The sequence below is a fragment of the Oncorhynchus mykiss genome, chromosome 18, assembly GCF_013265735.2.
Source record: "Oncorhynchus mykiss isolate Arlee chromosome 18, USDA_OmykA_1.1, whole genome shotgun sequence".
In the NCBI taxonomy this organism is placed as follows: domain Eukaryota; kingdom Metazoa; phylum Chordata; class Actinopteri; order Salmoniformes; family Salmonidae; genus Oncorhynchus; species Oncorhynchus mykiss.
The window spans coordinates 44,616,927-44,630,601 of record NC_048582.1 but is presented as its reverse complement, the minus strand read 5'-3'; positions in this window follow the sequence as shown (position 1 = coordinate 44,630,601).

Sequence of the window (13,675 nt, the reverse complement as noted above, 5' to 3'; positions counted from 1 at the left end):
GCAATTTTACAACTAATTTCATGCAATTCTACACATTTTGCCGTAGGGTGGAGAGAAATGTTTGTTTTTAATATGATATCTGAGTGGGACTGACTTACAAAATCAATGTGGGGCCTTGTGTATTCTACTATTCTAACTTGCAACAGTAAGTTGAGACACCGACTGAGGGCCTTCAAAAAGGGTGGCGCAGCGCATGGTCCACCAGTTACCCATCCCTGGGCTAATACAACAAATGTACCATTTTAACCCCACCATATCAACACAATTATGTTCCACTTATCAAGTTTCAAGCATTTGGTACTTAGACTTTCAGCCAAGCTTTTCCATATGATTGATTTGATTAGTAGCCTATCAAAATGGGAGAAACCACCCAGATGGCCTGCTGGTCATGGTGCATTTGATTGTTAATATTCATTAAATGTGCTCAAAAAAACATAGTGCTCACCCCTTAGGAAAAACAACACCAAAGCTATGTTCATTTGTTTATAAGTTCATTGCCTTTTTTCCTCAAGAGTGACAGATGGAGAGCATGAATGTTGTGTCTAATCAAACTATCAAAGATTTGAAATTACTTTCAAGTTACCCTAATCATACTTTGCTACTAATTAAGCTACATAATAAGTAACAACAGTACTGCACAAACCTAGATGAGCAAATTAAGTTCTATTTTTACTTTAATGACAAAGGCCAGTAGGCCAATAAGTAAACTGTCTGTGTGAGACTTCCACAGCGTGTCACTATGTTCAAGGTTTCAAGCTGGCTGCTTCAAAAAATAATAAGTTAAAATTGGTTTCCTATTGAACATACTTCTTTCTGGAATAAATATTATTGTTTGATTACATTTTAGGGTATCTGAGGAGTAAATAGAAAAGTATTTTAACTTGTTGAAACAAAGTTTAGGGGTAGATTTTTGGATTCCTTTCTCTGCATGTTGAACAAGTGGATTACTCAACTCGATGGTGCCAACTAAACAGACTTTTTGGGATATAAAGAAGGATTTTATCTAACAAAACGACACTACATGTTATAGCTGGGACATTTTGGATGACAAATCAGAGGAAAATGTTCAAAAAGTAAGTGAATGTTTAATTGCTATTTGTGAATTTATGAAAAAAATATTTTGAAGTAGGGCGCCGTCCTCAAACAATCGCATGGCATGTTTTCACTATAAAAGCTTCTGTAAATCGGACAGTGCAGTTAGATTAACAAGAATATAAGATTTCAACCGATATAAAACACATATGTTTCCTAAATGTTTAATATCCATAATTTTTATGATTATTTATTTGAATTGCGCGCCCTCCAGTTTCATCGGAAGTTGTCCGGCAAGCGGGACGCCTAGCCCTAAAAGTTATGAAACATCATGTCAGTAAAAGGCTGCATTTGCTGTCAATGACTAATACCCAACATTTCCCCTCTCAGAGTCATAATTACTCCTCTGGGGCTGTGTACATTTATTTTCATTACACTTGAAAACATCTACCTTCTGTATTCTATGCATTCCTTTGAGATTATTACAAGTTAGACTGTGTAAAGTGCAAATTAACTTTGTGAATGATCACAAACAGCGAGCAGTGCGAGAGCAGTACATTTGATGGATTGGTGTTGCGGTGAGCTGAGGATGTAATTTCATAGGGCCACCAGTCATGCTTGGTTTATTTCCATCCATTCCCTGCATCCCTCTAAGTGCATAGCCCATGGGCTGTGGATCCTAAACTTTTACATTTAGCATACGCCAACATCCACACCAATATTGTGATTTGCAAAGCATGAACTTGCCATGAAAGTTTGTAAATTATGTTTTAAATGCAAAGTGACACCTGTTTGATTTAGACATCTTTATTCATGTCTACAAGCAGTAGAAGTGTCATTTCCTTTCCTGGTAAAAATCTGTGTGAGACCAGAAAGGTAAGTTTACTTTCTGCCAGTGACACCTATACAGCCACTCTCCACCGGTTGAAATGGTTGGCCCCTGATTTACTTTCAGTTCACAGCTGATAGTTAAAAGCATATCAAATGAGTAGGTGTGTCCAAACATTTGACTTGTATTGTATGTATGACAAAAGTAGTGCACTGGGTCTTTATTACTCCTATGAAGTCTCTAGCAAGGACAGGAGAAAACGGGCCATCAACAAACTACCAAACAAAGTCCAATCTATTACTCCAGCTCTCTGCACTTTACATCATAGCGATTTGAGTGCCTACAGTGTCATAAAACCAACAAAACGCTAACTACAATTTCAGCGAAACAATTTCTGAGAATACCTGCAGATTTGTTAGTGTTGACAGTTCACTCTTACAACACTCAGGAGTTTGTCTGTCCAAGAGTTCAAGGAGAAAAGAATCATGAGTCTGACATCATTGTGAGTGAAAGTTCTTTATCTGTGCACTTTTATGTCCATTTCATGTCTCCTGTCCTTGAGAATAGTGTCAATCTGATGCCAGTTCATTCATGGTACAGTGCCTTCAGAAAGTTTTCACCCCCTTGACTTTTTCCACATTTTGTTGTGTTACGGTTGGAATTTAAAGTTGATTACGTTTAGATTTTTTGTCACTGGTCTACACACTATACCACATAATGTCAAAGTGGAATTATGTTTTTTCCCAAACAATTGTGGTGGCTGCATCATGTTATGGGTATACTTGTAATAGTTAAGGACTGGGGAATTTTTCAGGATAAAAAATAAATGGAATGGAGCTAAGCACAGGAAAATCTGGTTCAGTCTCCTTTCCTCCAGACACTGGGAGATTAATTCACCTTTCAGCAGGACAATAACCTAAAACACGAGGCCAAATACGGACGCTTATAAGAATCCCACTATGCCCTCAGACAAACCATCAAACAGGCAAAGTGTCAATACAGGACTAAGATTGAATTCTACTACACCGGCTCTGACATTCGTCGGATATGGCAGGGCTTGCAAACTATTACGGACTGCAAAGGGAAACCCAGCCGCGAGCTGCCCAGTGACATGAGCCAACCAGACGAGCGAAATTACTTTAATGCTCTCTTCGAGGCAAGCAACAATGAAGCATGCCTGAGAGCACCAGCTGTTCTGGATCTCTGTGTGATCACTATCGCCGTAGCCAATGTGAGCAGGACCTTTAAACTGGTCAACATTTACAAGGCCGCGGGGCCATAGGGATTACCAAGCATTCGCAGACCAACTGGCAAGTGTCTTCACTGACATTTTCAACCTCTCCCTGACCGAGTCTGTAATACCTACATGTTTCAAGCAAACCTCCACAGTCGCTGTAATCAAGAAAGTGAAGGAAACCTTCCTAAATGACCACCGTCCAATAGCACTCACGTTGGTAGCCATGAAGTGCTTTGAAAGGCTGGTCATGACTCACATCAACACCATCATTCTGGAAAACCTAGACCCACTCCAATTTGTAAACCGCCCAAACAGATCCACAGATGACGCAATTTCAATCGCACTCCACACTGCCACGCTGAACCTCAACACTGGGGACACTCAGGGGTGTGTGCTCAGTCAACTCCTGTACTCCCTGTTCACCCAAGACTGCGTGGCCAACCATGACTCCAACACCATCATTAAGTTTGCTGATGACACAACAGTGGTAGGCCTTATCACCGACAACGACGAGACAGCCTACACGGAGGAGGTCAGAGACCTGGCAGTGTGGTGCCAGGACAACAACCTCCCCCTCTATGTGAGCAAGACAAAGGAGCTGATCGTGGACTACAGGAAGAGGAGGGCCGAACAGGCACCAATTGACATCGACGGGGCTGTAGTGGAATGGATTGAAAGTTTCAAGTTCCTTGGTGTCCACATCACCAACAAACTAGAATGGTCCAAACACACCAAGACAGTCCTGAAAAGGGCATGAGGACACATTTTCCCCCTCAGGAGACTGAAAAGATTTGTCATGGGTCCCTAAAACGTTCTACGGCTGCACCAGCGAGAGCATGCTGATCGGTTGCATCACTGCCTGGTATGGAAACTGCTCGGCATCCGACCGTAAGGCGCTACAGAGGGTGCTTCTACACCTGCATTGCTTGCTATTTGGGGTTTTAGGCTGAGTTTCTATACTTCACTTTGTGACATCAGCTGATGTAAGAAGGGCTTTATAAATACCTTTGATTGATTGGTAGTGCGTACAGCCCAGTACACCACCAGGGCCAAGGTTCCTACCACCCAGGACCTATATACTAGGTCAGAGGAAGGCCCCAAAAATGGTCAGTCCAGTAACCCAAGTCATAGTAGACTGTTCTCTCTGCTACCGCACGGCAAGACTAGGCCATAAGACCGCTGAACAATTAATCAAATGGCCACCTGGACTATTTACATTACCCCCCCCCCCTCTTGATTTTACTGCTGCTACTGGCTGTTTTTTTATTATCTACGCATAGTCACTTTACACCTACCTACTGTATGTACAGTCACCGTTTGGACGTTGTCGATGCACTTATTGGTGAAGTCGTGTGAGTAGGTACGCTTTGGTGCAGCTGTTATGCTGCATGCTATATATATTGTGTATTACGGGTATCGTCCTGCGTCGTTCAACGAGGTTTACCCTCGCTCTTTTGTTTGGTACAGCCCAGTGTTTTTGTATACTTGTTTTGGGAGTATTAAAAAACCCTATTTTGTGATCCTGCGCTTGTCGATTTTACAACAGCCGCTAATTAACCAGTTGCCTCTATCAGTCTCATAATCTGAACGTCGTATATAGCCCTTGAATCTGCACGGACCCGGGTCCCACTAATAAATTTGTACCACACCAATCTTAATTTAATATTTATTACACACTATGGCGCATGTTACCCACAATGGGAATTTCAAAAGAGAGAGAAAAAGAAGTATACATTTGGGTGAATTTGTCAGCTATGCTATTCTAACCCTAGCCTTGCCTCAAACTGCCGCTCTTATGGGTCGGAATATAATGATGTAATTACGTGGGGGGTGATCACCGGGGATTCGCTGCGTGGACCGTTCCGTTGTTCGATGACGCACTTCTCCTGCGGTCTTCCCGGTGTCCGTGTCCCTTTTGGCTTAGGAGTCAGTTCCCTCCCCCCTTTTCTCTGGAAGGGGTCTTCTGAGGACAGACAGCTCTGTAGCTCAGAGCTCACAGCATAGGAATGAAACCCTTTAGATACCACGATTCGATGGGAGATGGAGGCTAGGTGGTTCGACTTGAATTCACCAGATTAGAAACAGCTACTCATCCGTAGCTTGAGTAGAAAAGGATTCTTTGTTCTCAAACTTGCGTTGCGTTCTGGGTTGGTTGACTTTTTCAGACTCTGCTGCAGCTGGGGTCATGTAGTCCTGTCGTAAATTCTATACTCACAGGTTTTATACCCTTGGGTCAGAAGTGGGCGTAACCACCTTTAGGGCAATTCTCTGGGCGTACCAAGTTAATGAGGCAAGGGTTAGGTTTTTCTCAAATCCCATTTTAGTAAACTTAATTAAACTTAACTTCCCCAAAACATTCTCTTTGATTTTGATATTTTCCATACAACGTGCAATGTATAAACATCAGACATATACTAGGAAAATTACAATGGAATTTACAATGTCACATTATAATGTTTTCGTAATAACGTCATCTATTAACCTTTAATAACAGAACAAAAATGACATACATTTTCATTGTCCATCTATCGTCATGACCACCATTGTGGCTGACGGAAACCATTGTTCCAAAGTCCCTTTACTTCATGTTTAATGTTCTGAGGCTAGTTCTCCATAGTAACGGGACAAAGGAATTTGTCTGTGGCCTGAGATTTACCAGGGCCGTGAGGGGCCAATAAACCCCCCGGCATAATCAGAACCCTAGATCTCTCCTCCTCTGTTGGGGTTGAGAGATAATCTGTAGGGTTGTGGTCTCCTGTAACCTGACCTGATCAAGACAGTCATGACAGCAGGAATCAGGAGGATAGAATTATGGTCAGATTTTCCAAATGGAGGGCGGGGAGATCTTTGTATGCATCTCTGTGTGTGGAGTAAAGGTGGTCTAGGATTTATTTATTTTTTGGTTGTGAAATGAAATGCTGGTAAATAGTTGGTAAAACTGATTTAAGTTTGCCTGCATTAAAGTCCCTGGCCACTAGGAGCGCCGCTTCTGGGTGAGCATTTTCTTCTTTGCTTATGGCCTTATAGAGTTGGTTGAGAGCGGTCTTAGTACCAGCTTCGTTCTGTGGTGGTAAATAGACGGTTGCGAATAATATATATGAGAACTCTCTTGGTAGATAGTGTGGCCTACAGCTTATCATAAGGTACTCTACCTCAGGCGAGCATTACCTTGAGACTTCTTTAATATTAGACATCGCAACCAGCTGTTATAGACAAATAGACACCCACCCCCATCCCTCGTCTTACCAGAGGTAGCGTCTCTGTTTTGCCGGTGCATGGAAAATCCCGCTAGCTCTATATTGTCCATTCAGCCACGCCTGGGTGAAACATAACATGTTACAGTTTTTAATGTCCCATTGTTAGGATAATCTTAATCGTAGGTCATCAATTTTATTTTCCAATGATTGCACGTTAGCAAGAAGACAGATGACAGTGGGAGTCTACTCGCTTGCCTACGGATTCTCAGAAGGCTGCCAGATCTGCGGGCCCTTTTCCTGTGTCTTTTCTTCACGCAAAAGGCGTGGATCTGGGCCTGTTCCAGTGAAAGCAGGATATCCTTCTCGTCGGACTCGATAAAGGAAAAAGTTTATTCCAGTACCCGGTGAGTAATCGCTGTTCTGATGTCCAGAAGTAGCAGCAACATTATGTACACAGTAAGTAAAAAAATGTATTACACAAAACGCAAAAAAACGAACATAATAGCACTATTGGTTGGGAGAATGTAAAACGTCAGAAATGTTCTTCGGCGCCATCTTTCCGGAGAGACAGAGCTTGAGAGGATCTGCAGAGAAGAATAGGAGAAACTCCCCAAATACAGGTGTGCCAAGCGTGTAGCATCATTTACAAGAAAACTCAAGGCTGTAATCGCTGACAAATGTGCTTCAACAAAGTACTGAGTAAAGGGCCTGAAGACTTATGTAAATGTGATATTTCAGTTATTTATTTTATTTTATAAATTAGCAAAAATTCTAAAATCCTGTTTTTGCTTTGTCATTATGGGTTATTATGTGTAGATTGATAAGGGGAAAAACTATTCAATGAATTTTAGAATAAGACTTTAACCTATCAAAATATGGAAAAAGTCAAGCGGTCTGAATACTTTCCAAGGTCAATGTATATGTATGTTTGTTATCATTTTCCTTCCACTTTGACATTAGAGTATTTTGTATACGTCGTTGACAAAAAAACAACAATTAAATACATTTTTAGGTCTTTTATCTTCTGATCTCTCAGTCCCTTGCCTAACCCCATCAATCCATCCTCTGCTCAAGGAAACAAAAAGAGGAGGGGGGAGAGGTGTCTGCTGCCGCAGTGCTGCAGTATGAAGCAGACGCAGCAGCACATCTATTGGCTGTGGCAGCCGGAGGTATGGAAGCTACATTAGCGCCACATGTCTCCACGTTTTTTTGTTTTTTTTTTGCTAGTACAGCACTTTCCTGCCTCATCTTTCCTTTTGCCAAAGCACTGCATACCACTCTTAACAAGAAATTATGTTTAAGGCATAAAGCCCATATTTCAGGTTGAATTTGTTAACAAAATACAATATAACACCTCCAAGATGACAATTTAAACATATTTTTCACATTGCTAGAGCGGAAGCCTTCTCAAAGCCCTTAAAGTCCCATATAAATGATTCATTTGCAAATATCTTGATGTGGCAAAAAAGGTTTTGCAAAAGGATATGAAAAAAATTGTCACAGCACCAGATGTAGAGAACATCAGCGACAGGGCAATGGGTGTTAATGTACTAAGCTTGTCCTTATCAGGGATATTAAAGTCACACAAAAATTTAGATTGGGGTGTTTAATCACAGATTACAATGTTGGGGGAGAGAACTTAGCAAAAGCTTTCTGTCACCTCATGTAAAGCATGCCACCGTCATCAACCTGGAACTTCTTTACAATAAATCCTACTTATTTCATGGGAGGAGAACTGCAAAAATGAACTGAGGTGAGCTTCCCAATAGCCTCAGCAAAAGTGCTGTTTAACTTTTTCCGACAAACCATGAATAACCAATGGATAGTGGAGTACGTCTGGATTGTCGAGAGAGATGAGACGTAAGCTACAAGGCTTTTGGTAAACCTACAAGTTATGAGTGGTTAACAAACAAATGTAAAAAATGTTGTTTAAAGTAACGGTCATGTCTTTTTTACAGCAGGCAGGGGAAGGAACATTTGCACAGACGTTTCAATCTATCACCTTCCTCCGTGTTTTGAAGTCAGTTGTGTGAGAATTAGGAATTTCTAACTTTGCGCACACGTTTCAACAACTAGAAGCCAATCTAAAGTGAGATGAACCCTATATGCCTCACGATTTAGGTCCAAATTAAGATTTTAGTGTGACAGCCACTGTGACTTATCTGTTGCCTACCATTCAGAGAGTAATATAAGTACAAAATGATAGTGTCTGGCAGTCACAGTAGCTCATTAATCTGACACACACAATACTGTATACAATAAAATGAATCAAAAAGTCCAAAAAGGTAGTATATACTGTATTTTTTTGTGAAACGTTGCACGATTAACACTCATATTCATTCAGAGGATGTTTCGTGTGTGTCAACCTACCTTTCACTCCATCAAAAAGGACAGATGTGCCTGGCTAATTGTTGTATTTGTTTTCTGAAGGCAAGGTGTACTTCAGGCACTGCTGAGTTTGCCTCGCATCATGGGTTATCGGATTGATTGGTTGTTTCTTCCGTCTCCACCACCAGGTTACCCATGGGATGATGTTGTTTTCATTCTTATTTGGAATGATGAAAAAACATTATGAAATGAATAGTGAAAATAACAGCCACCCCAGTCATGAACTCTATTAAATTAGAAACGGAAATCGGTACACAATGTAGACACAGGACACACGTTTTAATGTTTAAATGCGCTGAACCGTGATCGGAATGTGAAATGATAGTCTTATAAAAGCTGCTTATAAATGTCAAGTGTAGAGAAGCCTTCCAGTGTCCTGTTCCTCTTAACATACTCAACAATCTTGCATCGGTTGTGCTGAGGCTGAGATTCAATCAAAACCGCATTGTTGGCGAGTGCACTGCAATGCGCCTTAAAATGGTAATTTCCCTGACATTCGCAGAGATCGAATTCATTGTAAATACTGCGGAAGTCAGCTAAAGCATAAATTACCTTAATGTTAAATGTCAAGTGCAGCGCGCTTCAACAATGCTGCTTGGATTGAATCCTGTCCCAAATCTCTGACACTGAAGCCAGTTCTCAAGAGTACACAAAGCCTTGAATGTCAACCTCTTTCACTGCTGCTGCACCAAATCTTCTTATTACTGATTGCGACAATCATATAAATAATTGATGACTCACTCACACAGTTTCATTTCCTATGCATTTTTAACAGGATGGAATAGTGAACAGTAGCATTAAATAACATTTGGCAAAATATTGGTTCAGTGCAGCTCAAGGACTCATTTGCGTTTGGTGAAATTAGGAGACGTCATCGTACTCGGGCATTTGAAGGCCTGAAGTTTACATTTTAAAGCATGAATAGGCCTCATAATTGGGAAATGAATGACTATTGAGCAACATTCATGACTTCTCAGTCCTCAAATCCTTCAACGTAAATCATGAAGATAAATCATGGGAATACCACCTTGGCCATGCATCTTCTTAATGTGGCAACAAGTTTATACTATCTTTGAAATATTCATGTACTAATATCAACAAAAACATTTTTCTTATTCAGTTTATCTGAAAATATGTCACTGAGAATATACAGCAGATTTAAAATCATGGCTTTCATTCAGTTTGTGTGGCTCCACAAAGTATTTTGGTTCCATTTCAATCACACAAAACAGAACTGAACTGCAGAAACTACTGAAATGTCACTACACAACTGTAACAATTTTTGATAATAGATACAGAAGCATTTCTAACCACTAATTGTCAAGCTGTATTAAAATAGTGGGAAACTTTCCTTGCTTATTCTTTTTTTTCTTAGAACGGGTCCAGTATTGTAACCTAGGGGCATAACGCACATGCCACCTCATACACCACTTTGTTTAGGCATTTAGCCATGACATGTTTGCCTACCCTGCTTCACCGGTTGAGGCAATCTCAATTGTCTTTCTCCTCTCTGTCATTAATCTGAGGTCTTAAGATAAAACCTGGACTGAAGATAGGATCAAGCCTGAATCAGAGATTAGGCACAGCCCTATTGAATCTGGCAGTTATTGTTGAGAGCGTGGGCAGGGAAAGAAACACAGCCACAACGGAAGACAGTGAGGTACACAGTCTACGATAACCTGCAGTTATTTATAGTGGCTGTGGCATTCACTGTCAGTCCATTCGGCATCTGAGCTCTGACACATTCTGTAGATAAGGTGGTGGCTCCACCACTCAGGGGAGGGGGGGGGGGGTGTTGGAGGGATTAGAGGAAGCTTGTGATCCTCCACTGTGGGAGCTGTCGTACAGTACAGTGAGTTATTCAGTCACAAAGCATACCTGCAGGTGTGGATAATAAACCCGTTTTGGGAGAAACTATAGCAGGGACTGTCAGAGATCACAGTAAGGAAGATCTTGAAAGAGGTCATCATGATTCATTTGGAAATGTATACATCTTTCCTTCCTTCATCACATGGCAAACCTCATCAACAGTTCACATAACAGTCAAGCTAATAAGTGGTGATATGGTAATGGGTGGCAATAATGGACGCATTTGTTAGCAATATGACAGAATGAGGGCATCATTAATGGTCTTACGTGCGGAAGTAGGCAATAAACTGTTCCAATCAACAGGTTGATATGATCATTACGGATGTCCTCAGAGGTGTCCTTGCACATTTCAACTTTTCAGTATTTCATTACAGTACTTCACCTCCTCTCCTCTGTCAATTCCCACTGTATATTTAAATGCTTCTGCAAGTAGAAGATAAACACACTCAGATGTGCAGAAGAAGGCAAAGTAGATTGTACGCTGTATACAGCTTCTGTAAAGTGTCGTCTCGTCTTGGCCCTTACCCCCTGCCTGCTTCTTGCGCTCTTCTCTCCCTATCCCCACTTCACTCCCATTTCAGTGGAGCACGTCCACAGTGTACTATAATGAGGCCCTGCTATTTAATTACCAACCTGTTTACACAGGTATTCGCCCAGGTATAGCAATCAAGACCGTCAACAAAAGCCTTTCTTCAATAGCTATGTTAGAGCAAGTACACCCATTCCTAACATTGTTTCTTGCAGCCTCCCAGCTACATTTGTTTTGCCATTTTCCATCAGTCATCCTACATAGCATGAGTTTATCATCTTTCTCTGTTTTCTAGTTCACTCCTCATTGGCACTGCCATCTGTCTTCTCTGCCTGGCTTTGGCAAAGAGGATTTGGAGTTGGCTGTCTCCATTGCCATAGTCAAGAAAATAGTTGTTTTGAGTAACTTAGTCATGCAACATTCAGGGGAAAGACTAGTTGCTATTTATGGGGGAAAAATCTAACTTGTAAATACAAGTTTTTTTCCAGGACGCCAAATGTATGTACAGCGCTCATTTTAGGAGGAATGTGCTGAAATGGACACTGTACAACAAGGTTGTCACCATGGGGTCACAGTGATGCACAGCTCGGTCACAGACAGCTGAGTGCACAGACAGCTGAGTCTGAGTTAGGGATATGATCCTGTGAAGTGCAGTAAAGCCGAGACTGTCTCTGAACCTTCCTGTCACAGAGTAGTATAAGTACCACAGCGCCAGGAGTACCACAGCACCAGGAGTACCACAGCGTAGGAGTACCACAGCGTAGGAGTACCACAGCGTCAGGAGTACCACAGCGTAGGAGTACCACAGCGTAGGAGTACCACAGCGTAGGAGTACCACAGCGTAGGAGTACTACAGGGTAGGAAAGCAGAATGGTGTAGTGCAGTCACTTTATGACACCTTTTTTCAACAAAGCTGAAGATGCAATATGGAGGGAGGATGACAAAATTATAGTCATGGCCATTGACTATACTGTTCACAGACATTGACAAACCACAGGACTGCTGTTGATAAATATTTTCTGTAGAAATTGTACATGTCATTTGTATTTGATACCAAAGTTAATACGTGCCAGAATCATAGTTATTCAACCGGACATGTCTGTAGCCCGCTGCACCTGAGATGAATCAAAGATCCCCAGAAGAAGCAAAGATGTTTAATGGCCACCTCAAATGCCATAATTCACACCAGAGGCATTGTCAAAAACACCTCCATAGCTTTTGACAGTATTAGACCCCAGGAAGAGTAGCCTTTGCCAAGGCAGGAGCTATTGTAGATTTGAATAAAACACACAAAAAAATGCATTGGACAGACTGTCAGGTGAAGCCGTAAACAAGTTCTTATCAGAGCTACAGTACTTGATGAGGCACCGGGCTGATCATCTCATCAATGATCCGTCTGAATAGCTGGTGTCTCACACGTATTCTTCTCCCAACCTGGTCCTTCCCCATATCTCAGATTCAGTCATAAATGGCGACAGACATTAGCATTTATGTGAACGATCTGTCACAAGACATTACTCTGCCTTCATTGTAAGTTCTCCTACAGATTTGGATCTCTTAATTTGTGGAAGCCAGGGTCCTAATAATGAGAAAATGCATCTTTCCCTTCTGTAGTGACTGTAGTGACCTGTGTCAAGCCTTGAAACAAGCTGTCCACTGTAACCCTTTGTAAATAATTGTTATAAAATCTCTGATGTTTGAGCTTTCTCCTCAATGAATGTATGTATTTATCAACTTTGTTGTAGACAAGCAAGAATGTCTCCCTCTTTTTCATTGCTGGGCAGCTTGAGGCATCTCTGGGGAAAAGGAAATGTCATCTCAGACATTGCCTGACTAAATCATGCTTCAATAACGGTTTGATCAACGATGGCAACTTAGAGGTGAGATTCTTTTGCCTTCTACCCAGCTTCAAAAACAACTTCAATTCAATCAGATTATTCTTGAATCAATGGCACAGTATGTCAATTTTCCCTAACTGAATGTTAGGTCAGGCAGGTTTTAGAATTTATCTCCTCTCATGTTTGTTAGATACTTGATTCTAACTGTCCTCAAATTGCTTGAGTAAATTCAGCTCAAAGCAATACCAGTCACTCTCATTGTGTGTAATATGATATAAATATGATTTGTCCCTGAAACATGCACTCAATCAAGTAGAATATCCTAAACAAAGCAGTGAAAGTTGAATAATGTAAAACTACAGTACCTTAGTTCTGCTTGATCACAGCCACACACACACACAGTAGAAATACATCTCATTATGTATTGCTATCCACACTTCATATTCCTATTCCTATCTCGCTACAAATGGGAAACTGATTGACTTGAGTCGTGATTGTAAAATTATGTTGGACATGATTTCCTGGATACAAACACTGTTGATTTTAGTCTATATTCTGCATCGAATTGCTAGCCACAGAGTGAATCTGATGTCGTGAGTCAGCCATCATGGGTAGGGGAGACTGGGGGCAATTGTAATTTATTTTACTCTCTTGCTCAGAAACCACTTGAACTAGGTCAGTCATTCCTTTGATATAAGAAACTTACATCTCTCCTTATCATTTATGCCATTTATAGGTCTGTACATAAGACGGTCA